The sequence below is a fragment of the Thermobia domestica genome, chromosome 6 (assembly GCF_964235325.1).
Source record: "Thermobia domestica chromosome 6, izTheDome1.hap1.1, whole genome shotgun sequence".
NCBI lineage: Eukaryota > Metazoa > Arthropoda > Insecta > Zygentoma > Lepismatidae > Thermobia > Thermobia domestica.
Window position 1 is genome coordinate 253,950,520 of NC_137459.1, and position 13,439 is coordinate 253,963,958.

A 13,439-nucleotide genomic window follows, 5' to 3' on the forward strand; every position below is an offset into this window, starting at 1 on the left:
GTACTCTACTGCGTTATTATTTAATAGATTATAACAATACTTTCAATGAATGACTTCCATTCTATTACGAAATTCAAAGAAAAATACTAGCTGAACCTGCGCTCTCTACACAGCGCATCATTCACATATGAGCATGAATCTCCTTGTTATTCCTCACATCTGTACATGTGCTTTTACAGACACGAGTGAAAGGCGTCTTGATAAAAATCTGCAAGAGATACTATAAAGGGGAGATATTTTCAATATCTTGCACCGTTTGCAAGATTTGAGCCTACTCCCGATTGGAGTTTTTAATTCATGTATGATCAGTATTTTATTTCTTCTTGCATGCAATATGTAATAAGCGAATACATTACAAATTAATTATAATGTCCAGGATATATGGTGTTCATTGGGCAAAACACTCCAAACAATGAAGATTCAATTTAGAGTAGAGGAATGGTTATCGTTCGTTTTTCTTTATCATTTGGCCATGAAACAAACGCCTGAGAGGTATGCAACAACATGTATACAATTATGTAGTGTTGGGATGTATAATGCGTAGGATATGATGCTTTATTTCTTATTATTTTTTTTTTCAATTTCAACACTTGCAGTGTACCCGTAAAAATGTAATAAAGAAATAATGGCCATATCTCTTAAATATTCAATTAGAACTGGATAATCTACATCAAATTTGCAATCGATCAGTAAAAACGTTATCTTTCTAGAGCCTGTAGTTTCCGAGATCTCATTGTCGAAATGATTGGCCACAAAATTATAAACGTCCACAAACGTATTGTTTAAAAGAACTCTAAAGTTGGAACCACAACTCGTTTGCATTGACTTTGGAAAAGGCTTATTAAAATACAAATGTTTTGAACAATAATTAAAAGAGAAACGGGTTTATTTATTTAATTTATTTAAAATACAAATACTTTAAAATATTTGTTTTTATTAAACGTGAAATCACAAATAACCGTAAATCTAAGGTTTGAAATCCTAAGTTATAGGTTGGAGATCAGGTGCTTATGTCCTTTACTATTATTTATCTAAATGCACTTGTTATTCTATTATCCCATTATGTGTTAGTTTAGTTATTGTTAATGTTTATATTTTGTTTTTTTTTTCAAGTTTTTTTTTTAATATTAATACCCATATATTTGTTTGCAACTTCTTGCGTTTTAGTAATTGTTACTTACCAACATTTTCTTTAAGAGCACATTCCCCAACAACAAATGCAATAAAAGGTAATTGATGCTCCCACATCCGAGGCCAAGAAAGAGGGCGAAACCCTCTAGTGGTAGATTTTCATATTTCTGAATATTATGTGACAATAAAGATTTCAACCAATCCTGTCTCCCTCAAAAAAGAAAAACGTATTTTTCGAACTGGTCACCTGGAGCTCTAACCAGGTTTTAAAATAGGGTATCCGTAGCTGGCGGAGAAAAATAAGCGAGTAACTTATACATTCCATCCCCATTTATTGCATTGCATCGCGATATTCGTATATACGGTTGGATTACTTGCCTCTTTGAGGTTAATGAAACAGCCGTCAAATTGATTTTTAAACCTCTACGGAGGTTGACACCCTGATTTGGTCTTAACTATTGACAACCTTGCTATTCTCTAGGCTTAACGGTTTATTTTGATACTCTCCTCTTCGGAGGTAGAGGTACCTAAAAGTAGTTGACGACTTTGGCATCTCTACTGGCGAACGAGTACTTTTCGTGCTTCCTCTCCCGAGGAAAAGGCAGCTTTCTAAATTGCAAGCTTAGAGCCCTGCTCTAACAACATATCATTTATCGTAAACGTCACTGTCATCCTTTGTGGTGCGCTGGCGCCGTCTCCCACTCTAGCTGTCAATGTTTGCTTCTCAGAAGACACCAATCAAATCTGAGAAAAAGTCACAATCAACCAAGATCACCAGTATCAGGGGCAAAATAATCAGAGCAACTTACAAACCATAAGACTTCCTTCTGCCTTTAGGCAAAAAGAAGCAAACAGCCGTTCCATCGGAGCTGAAATCAAAGCCAACAAAGCAATCAAGTGTTTCACAACCATCAACGCCAAACAAATCTGAAGATTTACACTAGTGGGAACACTAAAGCGACGTAGGTCTTCTTTGGAAAGCTAACTACTAGCGTCGAAGACTATCCACCTCTTCCGACCAGCAACATGCTCGATGTGTTGAGATCAGAACAAACAGATAATGCTAGTGCCAACAACACTGTTCCTATCAACAAGCCCTCCAATTTCAAGCCTCCTCCGATTTTTGTATACGGAATTAAAACACATATACCTTTATACAGACCTTGACACGAGCATTGAATGAGCCTCCCTTAGCATAGCCCAATAACGAGCGCACTCGACTTCAAGAGGCTAACAAACATGATTATAACTTTATCAAAGCTTATTGCGAGGAAACGAAGGCTGAATATGCCACAGGAGTGGCAAAAAATGAAAGGCCCATTAAGGTAGTTGTCCGCAAAATGCCTATTAACACATAATTAGATGACCAATAAAAAGAACTTATACGATTGGGCTACAAACCAATAAGTGTCCATCAAATGTCTCGCAAAAGCAAGACGGATGTCAAGAAAATAATAATGCCACTGTTCTTGGTTGCTTTGGAGAGAACTGCAGCTGTTAAAGAGATATACGCAATTAATAACTTGCTACATTACAAGATCCAAATCGAACCCTACAAGCCTCCCTCAGTGCTGCAATGTTGCAGGTGCCAACGCTTGGGCATTCGCAAGACACCTGCCAAGCCGACAGTAGTAGAGACAATCTCCATTCCCACTTCTGTAAATAACCAACCTGTGGCTACAGAAAATAATGACGCTGAAGCTCCAACTTCTCCACACAGCCACTCAGCTTCTGCCCTCAAACAAGGGAACTCTAAAGAAGATCTGGACTTAAAGTTCATTTTTTCCTTCCTCAAGGAATTACCTTTCCCTAAAATAGTAACACAAATCAAACGATGTATTACACGTTCCCGACAAGCTGCAGACTCCGCTTGCAAGGCTGCAGCAGTAATAGAAATAATAGAGGAAATGGTGGACGATGGCTGTTTCTAAATCCAACGTTCTACATCACACGCTTGTTCTTGCTACGTGGAATGTAGAGGGGCAGAAACAAATGCTTCTTAGATTTCTCACACTTCATAAAATAGATGTAATCTTTGTTCAAGAAACACACTTTACTGCTCGAATCTATACTTGGCGCCTACTCAATTACATTGTGTACCGACAGGATAGAGAGGGCAAACAGAAAGGAGGCTTGCTACTTATAGTCAAAAAGGCATTCCCAGTCCGGTTGATTACAGTACCACTCCTGCTTATTTTAGAAATACTTTCTGTTGAGCTAATAACTCGGGCCGTTCCATTAATATTGGTCGACGGATACAGGTCCCAGGCCACACAACTAGAACCCACAGACTTCGATGCCATCGCTAACTTAGGGCCGAAAGTCACCTTAACTGGAGATGTTAATGCTAAGCATGATGAATGGCACTCAATTAATCCAAACAACGCTGGCGACGCCTTACATCAATATATCCTAACGTCAAACTTCATCATCAGAGCTCCATAAGACCCGACTCACCATCCAAAACCCGATGTGCTAGACGTTGCTCTTTGCAAAGACGTATCCTTTAGTGTACATCCCTATGTCGTCTCGGATTTAGATTCCGAGCACCAGTTTAGCAGGATTTTCAGCCCAACATAATCTTGCATTTAAATTCCACTACTTCAAGTTATTACATATTTCAAATCTGCATGGGAAACGAAAAGCAAATACTACATTTAATATTCAATGTTGCCAACATTAGTTATAGTAACACAGATATTTACATTTTTGAAGACTTTACATACAGCAACTGAAATGGACAGCGCGATGTACATCCGACGCAACTCACTATCGAATATTGCTACCATTGGACATTTCAAATAAATAGGACAAAGCTACAAGAAACTTCTTTTTCATTTTTTATAAAGACTTGCTTCGGAAAAGTGAATCGATAACTACCACTTCTGAGAAGTTACTGGTTTCCAACAGACTAAGGCCGTATCCAAAAGATACGAGTGCACATTCGAAGTACGCTTAATACCGGATCTGACGTCACCTAGTGTGCGTCGAAAGGTCCAAGTTCACAAGTCTGCAAGTGAATAATGTGTAGCGTTCGAGGCTGTACACTCCGTTAGTATACTTGTGTACTTAATATGGCAGTTTCTCGTAAAATGACCTAACAATATATTAAAAGTCATATTCTTAATATTTTCTCTTGAGGTGAATTTATTTGTGACCTCATAACGTAAACATTTACTTCACAAATGTACAAATTAGTGATTTTACAAGTGGAATATAAAAATGTTACACAAATAACAAACGTATACAGTGGAAGTTCTCTGAGTATGTAATGGAATTTAAAATAGTGTAGGGAAAACAACAAAATAGTTTATTTAATAATGTTATAATGACATTAGTGCTTAAATATTGCTTTTTTATGTTGCTTAATTGAGATAATTAGACTATCGATAATGCAGCTGATTGCACATAAATGACACATTCGAGTCGTGATAGATGGCGTTGTAATCCGTAGAAACTAGTTTTAATAACATTTCTTCAATTGAGAACCATCACGTTTCATTTCGTAATAAAATTGGGATAAACGGTACCAATCTTTTGTCTTAAATGTCTTCTCGACTCGTGATATGTGGCGTGAAAGATAGTTCGGTATTCAGCTTAAATTCAAATAATTCAAGCAGCAATGTAGGGGGGTAAAGTGTGACGTTCTCGTTCATGTCTGGTTCATAAAGTTTATTACTTTTTTTTCACATAAATTACTTTTCTCTCAAAACAATAACTAACAAACTAAAACACAGAACATTCATTTCGTTTTGAACTCCCAATTGAATGGAAGGGCGAGAAAACTTCACAATACTAGTGCTTCAGTATATCTCAACTCTGAGGACCAATGTTAATGACGATTATGTTAATGACGAGTAGATTTGGATTTAATCTGTGTTGTTCTACTTGGAATATGTTTCCCGAGTTCATATGCTATGTTATGCGAATTGTGTCCTTTACCTAAGGGTGAAGTCAAATAAAAATAATACATGAATAGTTATTTGGCATTGTGTGAAAATTAATTTCGTCTATTTCTAGAGTGGTCAGGTATCTTTTAAAGCTCCAAAATTTGTGGCACATCTGGATGTCTGACGTCCTACATCTAAAGGAAAGTTAGTTCTGTCTTCGACTTTTAAAGTAAATAAAATAACATAATTGTAATGTTCAGTCAAGGGGGTTTATGCCTGCAGAGATTATGTCCAAGTGGATTACGACCGGAAAGATTACGTCCGGGGGAGATTCTATCCAGGGAGGATTTTGACTTAGAGTCATTTTACTATTAGCAAACTGAGTGGAAAGAAGTGGCTGATGTCAGCAAAAATATCTGACTTCACTTCCTGAAAATTGAAGAAAATCAATCTGATTATCCAGACTTCAGTGAGGTCTAACAGACCTTCAGAATGATGGAAATTTATAGATGGACAACGTAATCCTTAGTGAATCGAATGTAGTGTGCAATTCGCAATCATACTATCCTTGATTGAAATTATACCAACTTTCCGTATCAAGGTTGTATGAGAGGATATGCATTTTGTGAGGTGTTATTCGTATCATTATTCTGATTTGTATCTAATACAAATACCGTACTGAACACCAATTTTGTACAACACATACAGAAAGCACTTGGGATAGCCAGTTGTCCGCAAAGGGGTATTCAATCAGTTGCTGCACTATTTCACTTCCCAGAGTACTGTGTATGGAGTAATTATTTCAGCGCATTCGTTTTAAATTATGTTGTTCGGATCCCACGTTGGGTGGGGGTAATGTGCCTCAGTGGTAAAGCGCTTACCTCTGATGCGTTGGATTCCTGGCTCGATCCCCGGCCTGGTTCGTGATATACAACATTGTGTCCGTAGCTTTTCTCGGGATAGTCTCGTTTCCTCCCATATTCTCATTCCACCGATTCTCCATCATCATTCACTTGTCTTAATTATGTGTCCATTTTAACCTAAGTGCATAAACGTGGGACGTTAAACTGATATATTTCCATTTCCCAGTTTCATGTTAAGCTGAGGTACACGTTTCATATAGCCTCTCTGCTGAAACGGATGTTAAACTCAAAATGAAAATCAAATATTAATTTTACTGTTTAAGTACTTATCATTGTTATTAGTTTTGCATACGTAGTAAAATTATAATTTTATGTTCGAAAGTTGTGTTTTGTCTGCTAAAGAGTATTTATGCTTAATTGAATTGCACTTTTATGACATAATTAGTGTAGTGAGAATGTGGAAGAAAAACATGGAGGCCTTGAGGAAGCCAATGGTTACATTGGTGTCCATTCCGAATTCACACGGCATGGGATCGAAGCAGGGAACTCTTCCACCAGAGCTGAGCGTTCTACAATTGAGCTATCGTGTTTAAAGTACAAACTACAAGGTTTATTACTCTCTTTATTTTAACAAAACAATAAAATAAATCACAGGTAACTGCAAAGCTGCACTGGTTCGCAAAATCAAACACATTATATGTTCTGTACTTATGTAACGTATAATTATGATGTGATTTTCACTGTGAGTATCCATTTTCCCTAATACTGTATAGAATAAGATTTATAGAAACATTGAGTAAATTAATTAGGTATTTAATTAGAGATTCAAATCTCTTTCATCACAAAGTCTACATGACAGTTGGACCTACAACTTGAGTTAACTTGGTATCGGAATGACACCAGTTCTCATTGGAAATCAAACTTACGTCTTCCTCCCTTATACCTCGTGCGCTAACCAGATGTCAGCAGAGAACACATAAAAGTCATTTGTTGTCAAAATAATATTGTACTTCCTTCATTAAGTCTTTTCACGTACTTGTGAGAAAAGAAATTGCAGGAAACGATATATTGGATAAGTAGTCTGTACCTTTTCTGCATAGTAACATCTAGAACAGGCAAGACAGGAATATCTGATATTTCAACTTGTTGCTTGTTCTACTGGAAGAAAGGATTTCCAGAGCACTGATCGAATACATCCTAATCCATTTGTTTTGGGCAGGTTGAATTTTCTTCTTGTGAAACAGGAGGATGGAATGCTGTTTCCACGCTCTGCAATCCTATCAGCTTGACTTATTGTTTCGTTATATTATTAATATTTAATATATGTTCATAAATTTTGATTATTTTGTTACACGGAAGTTTTAGCCCTACGCACAAATCTAGCGGCTAGCGTGTGCGCTTTTAATGCACGGAGTCCTGGGCTCGATTTGATGTGGAAGAGAATTGAGAAGAATATGAACGCATTTCGCTGATTCGGATTCCGCCTTACACTGTAGGTCCTTGTCTCATATAAACTCTGTTATCAAAAAAAATTATATCAAATTCCAATAAACAACAATACCAACGGAAAATTAATCATTTCCTTAATATGTTATTATGTGCATTATATGCCAACGATATATATTGGTACTTTAATCACGCGAAATTTTTAGCAGGGACATTCCAAAATTACTTGTGCAAGATCGCATATCACATTTTCTAATAATGTTATATATAAATATATATATTATATATATATATATATATATATATATATATATATATATATATATATATATATATATATATATATATATATATATATATATATATATATATATAAGCAAGACAACTATCACATGTGCATGAAGTGCTCGGATCCCAAGTGGTGTATTAACTCTGCAATTTATATTTTTTTTTCAAGAGAGAACTTTGAACTTTGGAATCTCATGTAAGTCGCATGACTATAATATTATTTTCTATTAGATTTGAACACAAACTTCCTAGTTGTATCTTTTGTTCCTTTTTTTTTTGTTTCTTTCGTGAGATATTCATCTTAGTTGTACCAGAAAAATCCATGTTGCAGTTTCATTACTTAGCATCCAAGTGGATCCTTATATTAGGGAGTAGTTGCATTAGATTACATATCAAAATGTTCCTAAATATTTATTTTACAGGATGGACACCACAACTTGCTGATTGAACAACTTATTACAGAGAAGCGGTGTTGCCGAAACTATCAGAGAGTTATTCTTATAAAAATATAGTATATCGTAGGTTTAATTTTAATGCATCAATTTAGTCTGATTTAAACTACTCACCGAGCAAAACTATACATTTATTGCAATATATATATATGCGAAGAATGTCCCAGGAGGAAGAGGAAATACTTTGGAAAATGGTGGTATGGGTGTTTCTAAGAAAAAAAAAAAACTGATATGGACATGGGTCGTAATGTCCACGGTTTGAGAGCTACATATTGTGCACCATTTTAACTTTGTTTCTTATTGCTCAGACTGTATTTATTCTACAGTGATGAGACATAGCGGATTTGAAAGGTGTTGGAAGTGCCTTTCCAACGGTGTTTAACATTTGACCGTGGTGTCTTTGGAAGGGAAGCTATTGAGGGAAATTTGGAAATCAGTATTACCATCCAATTCCCTTACATAATTTTAACTTTCCCGCAATAACTCTATTTTCAAAGAAACCACTGCCACATGTTGCATACCGTTGCAAAGGATATTCCGTTCCCTTTCAAATTCGCTATGTGTCACATCTGTAAAGTAATTACAGTATGAACGGTACGCAATATAAAGTCAAAGATGTTTCGCAATCTGTAGCTCTCAAACCGTTCGGATTAGGACCAATGTTCATATATATATATATATATATATATATATATATATATATATATATATATATATATATATATATATATATATATATTAATGTGAAAGAGTTTCGAGAACTATGCACTTTGGCTTCATCAGTCAGATAGTGTATAATGAAGACAAAGTGGATAGTTGGAGCTGTTACACGTCGTTATTATTATTATTATTATTATTATTATTATTATTATTATTATTATTATTATTATTTACAATAAACACATTGCTTTGCTCAACGCATAATTTAAATCAAATTTATGTCTGTTAAAAGCGAATCTTGTACAATTGTAAAATTAGAAATGAAACATATCCTTTGAATCCTGATACGCACGTTTATATTAATAATTGGTTTATTGTAGTTCAATGGTTACCTCACATTTTCATTCAACAAAATGTTGTATTCAATCTCCGGGGGAAGGTGAAAGCCTTGAAATGAATTAATTGTAAATTTAGTTAAGGTTATACTATAGTAGAACTGCTCTCTATGATCTCTGGTATTACGGATAACACAAAGAGGGAGCAATGCTAACAAAAGACAAATGAAGGGGTGTTATGTAGAAAACTTATAGTAATGAAAGTTATATTTAATTGTAACTAGTTCCAGTTCATACCACTTGGGGATTATTATTATTACTATTATTATTATTATTATTATTATTATTATTATTATTACCGTTAGTGAAGTAACACATAGTCATCGCAAACCCTATGTAGGTAACTAGAGATAAATACGTAGATTTAATAGTAACTTGATATTGTTTTCGCTGAGATTCCACTACTGCTGAATTCTGTATGTTTGTTCGCACTTTGCTCAAATATGCTTGTTGAGTTCGATAATAATCTTCACGTACTTTACTTAATACTTAACATAAGTGAATATTTTGTGCGTTAGCTTAGAAACCCGGAAAAAGTGGTACAGAAACGATTTATGGCTTGTTTAAAAAGCTTATGTTTGTAATTCAACATAACAAAAATCCACCAAAATCCATATCGGGAATATCAAGATATGACGTCATTAAAATGGTCGCCCGTGAATTTCCACTGAGTACATTAAAAAGTGCATAAAATCTCTACCGTTCGTTAGAAATGTTACATTTTCGTTTCCTGTTTTAGGGAATATATTTGAAAATATTTTTTTGTTAAAAATATCTTGCCTATGTTACCATCATTTCTTAAATATGCCGCCTAGCCTAATAGTAAAAGAATCGACTTTTCTAAGTGCTCTTTATATATGGTACATTTCTTTATAACACTACTTATTGCAGAATCCCTTATATCAGAAATTAAGTGAAAAATTCTGTGTAATTTTTTGTTCGTCATTCCCTAGCACACATGGTATTTCGCCGGGAACAGGTCAAAACTCCAACAGCCAAAAGCCCCACACTCAAGAAATGTCAAAAAGCCCACACAATCGGTCATAGCCCCCACACAAATGGACAAATCTCCCAAATACACGAACGGTCATAACCCCCACAACCAAAACTCCCACACTCAAGAAATGTCAAAAAGCCCACACAATCGGTCATATCCCCCACAGAAACGGACAAATCTCCCAAATGCACGAACGGTCATAACTCCCACAGCCAAAACCCCCACACTGGTAATCGGTCATAACCTCCAACGGTCATAACTCCCACACAAATGGACAAAACTCCCACACATAGCAACGGTCACAATCCCCACATAAATTGTCGAAACCCCCACACAAATGGACAAAACTCCCACATGAAGAAATTGTCACAACTGCCACACAAATGGACAAAACCCCCACACAATTGGACAATTCTCCCACACTCTGAAATGATCCTGGATGCATGTCTTGCCCTTGTACATTTTAATAACCTTTTTTGTTCCACTTAAACTGATGTTGCAACTATTCTTCGTGCACTGTCTTCTAATGACAGAAACACTAAAGTGGGCGTCATAAAGAGACGCAACAAAAACATGCAATCACGATCATTTCAGACCGCGGGGGATTTTTCCGATTGTGTGGGGGCTTTGTTCATTTGTGTGGCAGTTGTGACAATTTCTGCATGTGGGAGTTTTGTCAATTTATGTGGGGATTATGACCGTTGCTATGTGTGGCTGTTTTGTCCATTTGTGTGGGAATTATGACCGATTGTGTGGGCGTTTTGACATTTCTTGGGTGTGGAGGTTTTGGCTGTGGGGGTTTTGACCGTTCGTGCGTGTGGGAGATTTGTCAATTTGTGTGGGGGTAATGACCGATCATGTGGGCGTTTTGACATTTCTTGGGTGTGGGGATTTTTGGCTGTGGGGGTTTTGACCGTTCGTGCGTTTGGGAGATTTGTCCATTTGTGTGAGGGTTATGACCGATCGTGTGGGCGTTTTGACATTTCTTGAGTGTGGGGGTTTCGGCTGTGGGGGTTTTGACCTAGACCCATTTAGCCAGCATGATCGTATGATGAATTTCAAAATGGCAGAATTTGGAACTTTTCAATTATTTGTAATTTTAGCAACTCTTAACCTATTCCGCAATTATTAACTAAACTAAACTTAGCATAAAGATGGATGTATACAATTTCTCGGCTGTACGTTAAAATCAACATGATTCTGCAAAATATTTTTATATGACAGCTGTTTTTAAAAAAAATATACCTTTTCTATGTTTTCAGCTTTGTGCCAAAAGATTTAAGATAAAAATAACTGAATTATTTACAGTAGTTCTTCATCTCTACTCGACGAAATGGTACAGAATATTTTAACAGCTAAAATAAAACAAATGAAGTACATACTATCATCAACAAAATAAGGGAAATTCGCCAAAATCTGTCAATGGTAACGGCATTTTTGCTGCTCATAAATTTATTTTTATTCAAGAAACACATTGCAGAAAACTTTTTATTTGCACATCAATAATTATATTTGTATTCATCTCCATAGATAATTTCCTCACAATTAGCGCTGTTGTACAACAAACACATGTACGTTGTTCAATCGTTGACGCTACTTGTTTATGTTCTTTTCTTTCTTCCTTTTCTTTAAAATTTATTTGTCTATGAAGGCTGAAGAAGAAAATATGGAGTAACAAAATAAAATCTCTGATAACTTAATATAACATGTAGCACAAAAAGCAAAAGGGAGACAAAGTTCTAACAAACTTCATTTGAGTCATCCAGTAATTCACTATTTTCTTCAACTTTCGGAAATTTAATATTCTGGCATCCTTCACCGTTACGATGACTACAGGAAACAACACTTTTTATTAAGTACTCACTACATGAGCAACCATTTGTTCCACGTGGCTACTTGGAGGACGTTTTGCATTTACAACCTACCGCTTTTAGCAGGCCATCAGGAGCAGGTGCTTGGTCAGTCATAATGGGTGCCAGCTTCCAAGCTCTAGCTTCCAGCCCCATTGAAGAAGACAGTGAATGTTGCTTCCATAAAACAACATGAAGATCCGCTCACAGGCAGTGGAAATGCGTTGCTCTTTCTGTAGATTTCAGTCTCAGGTTGAGGTAGAGAACCACAAGTTGCAACTATTTCCATGCATAGTTTAAAACGCAGAACACTGAGAAAGTCTGAGGCGCCACCAACATATAATTTAAGAAGAAATTGAAGGCCACTGGATGTAATAGTTTCTTGGGTGGAGTTAATTTTGTCAATCTGTTCACTGAGGACTTGATGATCCTTTAATGCGGCGAGCATTTTTACACATCTTCCTTTTCCACACCCAAAGATGGTGGATGTGGTATCACACCTGGCCATTGCATGGATAAACAACAGATGCGGCTGAAGATTTCCTTACACATTCTGTAACATATGGTGCACACTAATATATTTAGTTGCACCTTTCCGTTTAGTTCCAGACATGAAGTAGACCTTAACCACTTCTGATTTTAGATGGTAAAGTAGCATAATGAGAATATCTACTGTCAACAACTATGATCACTTCATGACCTTCTGAAGCTATCTGAAGTAAGATTGGAAGGACTTCAGTGTCCGCGTTACCAGAAGCTTGGAGCACCTTATGGCCATCGTCTGAGAGATGCTTAGAAATGAACTATCTCTTGTTGTATGGATTTACGAGGAAACCATTTTGGTTTCTCTGGATTTTCGTGTCTTCAGTAACTCACGGTGTCTGACATGACTTCAGCAGAGCTCCGTTGATGTTTATGGTCTTTAATGAAAGACTGGTCACCATAGCTATCAAATACTACTATAATATATTTCGACCTTCCATATTTGCAACAAGTGTACTGTCTGTACTGGTGGCATATTTCTAAGCAGGTTGCAGTTGTAGGCCATTGAATGTGATAAAGAAGAGCTCCATCAGCTAAGACAAATTTGTCACACACAGATCATCAGCTTAGGGAGCATCAGGCATATCCTTCAATAATATTATTAGATTAGCCTTATCTGGCTTTCTCATGTAACTGTCTTTCAACAATGCTGCAGACTCAGCAATAAGCTTACATTTGAGTTGCTCAGCCATATTTATATTTCGTTCAGCAATTGTAATAAGTCGCAAAAACAGTATGGAAGGATCAATGTGGAGCACTGTGTGGCCAACATTGATTGCTTTCTGCGAAGTATTGGCGTTTGAACTTGGTCTGCTATTCCAATTGATGCTTTGCACACTTTCTTGTTATTCAACATCTTCTGTATTCTTGTGCCAACATCTTCAGCGTCATCGCAATTAGTCCTATCTTCCAAAATAGTACAAG